General features: G+C 53.3%; 1 long non-coding RNA gene across 1 annotated transcript; it reads left to right on the top strand.

Annotated features, from left to right (window-relative positions):
* Positions 1-850: 850 nt before the first annotated feature.
* On the top strand, positions 851-2,665 carry LOC113912279. Its single transcript, XR_003516785.1, has 3 exons — positions 851-972; positions 1,880-2,291; positions 2,542-2,665. It is a non-coding gene; the product is annotated as an uncharacterized LOC113912279 (long non-coding RNA).
* Positions 2,666-3,173: the final 508 nt, after the last annotated feature.

Genomic DNA, 3,173 nt, shown 5'->3' with positions numbered 1-3,173 from the left:
CAGTGTACAAATTGGAGCCAGCCCGACTCCGAGGGCCACCTGGTCGCCGGAGGCCGCAGAATAGGAGGTGTCATCTTGGTGTCCTTGGAGGTGACCTGTGTATCCTGGCAGGGCTGGGTCCCAGGGGAGCAGGGCTTGGGAAAGGGCCACACCCTACTTCTCCTGCAGACTGTGAGGCCCCTTGCCTGCTGCCATCTTTGGGGTCCCTGTCCAGTGCCACATGGCCCAGGCTCCTGGCTGCCAATTTACCTTATTTCCCACTAACAAAATTCCCTTGCCACTCGTTTTTTTCTTTTTTCTTTTTTTTCCCTTTGGTTTGTTTGTTTTATTTTTTGTTTTGTTTGCAGGAGCCAATCCCCTGGCATCTATCTTCAACCTGGCATTAGATCAAAGGCTTAAACAGAAGCACATCTCCCCAGTCTGGGGTGGGGCTCCAGGATCTTGTGACCCTACCGAGGCTCACCCTATAGCGGCCACTGTCACCACATGGGCACCTCCCAACCACCCAACCCAACTGGTCCAGATAAAGGGCTCCCCAGGCCCTCAGCCCCCGCCAGCCCCACACCAGGGAGGAGGCTCTGGTTCCTCAGGGGAGGAGGCTGGGACAGGAAGCAGGGGGAAGGGGGAACCTTCCAGAATAGTCATGAGGCCTACCTCCCTTCCGGCACTTATCTCACCTAAATTTCACCCTAAACATGCAGGGAAGGGAATTATGGGAAACAGTGTTCTGCTTAGCCAAGCTGACTCATTGCAAAATCACCAGACATGTTTTTTATTCCGGATATATTTTGTTTGTTTTTTTATTTTCCAAGCTCCCAAGTGCGTGTTTTTATAGATTAGTGTGTGGGTTTGTGTGGACTCCCCTTGAGTTAAACATTCCTCTGCTTTTCTCAGCTGAAGTCCTTTGAGGAGCCCTTTCACTTCTGACAGGAAATGAGCACCATGCCAGGAAACGTGCTGGAAAAGAATGTGGTAAGCGTGTGTCTGTAGGAGTGGTGGTGCGTACAGGTGTGTGTTTGCGGGTGTGTGTGGCTGTGTGCTTGGGGTGTGTGTGTGTGTGTGTGTGTGTGCGCGCGCGCGTCTCCACGTGTGCCCTATTTCCAGGCACACTTCCGCGCAGGGAGAGGGAAGAGGGGAGGAGAGGGCAGAAGACCACAGACAACACCGCTGCACGTTCGGGCTGTGAGGCTGTGTCCTTTCCCCACGAACCAGATGCAGATTTCAATCAATTCAATCAATGGGCAATGTTTGCTGGCCATAAAAATAGCCCAGAGGTTGCTAGTCAGCGGCTCTAAGATGGATGACCAGTGGCCCCAGAGGTCCCAAAGGTCAAAGATGACTATCACCTGAAAATGTAATCTGTGCTGGCCCCCAGCCCCCAGCCCGGCGGGGCGGGGGGGGAGCATGCTGCTGGCCATCTGCAGCCACCCGCAAACCAGGCCGCTGTCTGCCCCGCTGCCCTCTTGGCCCAGCAGCCGGCAGATGGCCCCCTGGGCACCATGGGCTGTGCCATCCGTCTGTCCGGAGTCCCGAGCCCTAGCCTGGTGCCGCTGTCCTCCTGGGAGGAGAGAACCCACATGTTGGTCTCCCTGCTGCTGCCACCCCTTGGGGCTGCAAAAGAGCAGGGCTGCAGTCTCACTCGCACCCCACTGCCCCTTTCTATTAAGCAAGCCCTCGCCTCCTTCGGCGCTGAGCTCCTGCCGCTCCGGCGTCTTAGGTGCAAGGAGTACAAGGTCATTGTGTTTCATTCGTGGTCACGAGAAAGGATGACGGCATCAGCCCTCCACTCCACAGCGAGGGAGGAGGGGGCCCTGGCTCTCTCTCTTCTTCCCTCCATGTCTATGCAGTCTCATTGCTTTTGCCCCTTCCCTCCTGATAGGTGTCGGATCACCTCCTGTCTCTGCACCCAGACATTCTTTCCCGTGCCTTCCTGCTGCAAGGGAGACCCTGACGCGGCACGTCTTGTGTCTTAGAGCCTCAGCAGCTCCTCTTCAAATAGTTCTTTCTTCCTTTCCCTGCTCATCGTCTGATGAATGCCAGATTTTCCCTCCCCGTCTTCGGTATACCGGTCTCCTTAATTTCTACCATCTGCTGTGCTGCGCTCGGGAAGTGTGTAAGGATGAGACACGCCTGATGAACGGTTTGTCAGGGCACGATGTCTGCTGGAAGGGGCTGCTTCCACGCCTGCCCACTGGTGCTGTTGGTCGCTGGCGTCGTGCGCTCCAGAGCTGGGTGTGCGCCCCGCGTAGCAGCCCTCCTGTCACAAATCATCAGGGTTCGGCTACTTAAAGGTCGGTGTGTCACCCGAAGATGCAGTATTTCCCAAAAGTCAGGAAGCAAATAAATTATTACAGTTTAAAAATGAATCTATTTATTGATCTCCTTCTTTTACACTATTAATGCTAATTGTTTTTCATGGTGCATGCATTTGGGATTCATCAAAATGAATTCTTAACGAATTCCCAAACACAAAAATGAGAGCAGGATAACAGATAGACCCAAATCATCCTACCATCTCTCAGAAGGCCTTCTGTTCTGCAGGGCCCTGGCTGCGAGAGGTGGAGTCACGCGTCCGTCCTGAAGCCTGGGCGCACGGCTGACAGCGATGGACAGTGCATGGGTGTCAGGACTGGCTACCCTGTTGGAGCACCTCCTGTGAGCCAGGCCCCGGGCCAGGTTGTTTGCAGACTCTGTGTCACCCAATGTTCACAACAGCCTCAAGGGGAGTTTAATTATTCCCACTTGATTTATTAAGAAGCTGAGACCCAAAGGGGTTTGCGCATTTATAGAGTGGAAGAGCTCAACTATGAGCCTAGTTCTATTTGACTCTAAAGCGCATGCGCTTGGGGCGCCGAGCAGCTCAGTGGGTTAAGGATCCGACTCTTGATTTTGGTTCAGGTCATGATCTCAGGGTGCTGGGATTGAGCTCCGCGTCGGACTCCACGTGCTAGGTGTGGAGTCGGCCTGAGATTCTCTCTCTCCCTCTGCCCCACCGCCCCCTTGCTCACATGCTCTCTCTCTAAGAAATAAATCTTTTTTTAAAAAAGTGTCAAGGTCATAAAAGATAATGGAAAACTGAGGACCTGTTACAGATTAGAAAAACAGAAAGAGGTATCACAACTAAAGAAACTGGACCAGATCCTGGACAAGAAAAAAAAAAAAAAACAACCCAC

This window comes from Zalophus californianus, chromosome 14 (assembly GCF_009762305.2).
Source record: "Zalophus californianus isolate mZalCal1 chromosome 14, mZalCal1.pri.v2, whole genome shotgun sequence".
Classification (NCBI taxonomy): domain Eukaryota; kingdom Metazoa; phylum Chordata; class Mammalia; order Carnivora; family Otariidae; genus Zalophus; species Zalophus californianus.
This window is presented reverse-complemented; position numbering and strand designations above follow the sequence as displayed.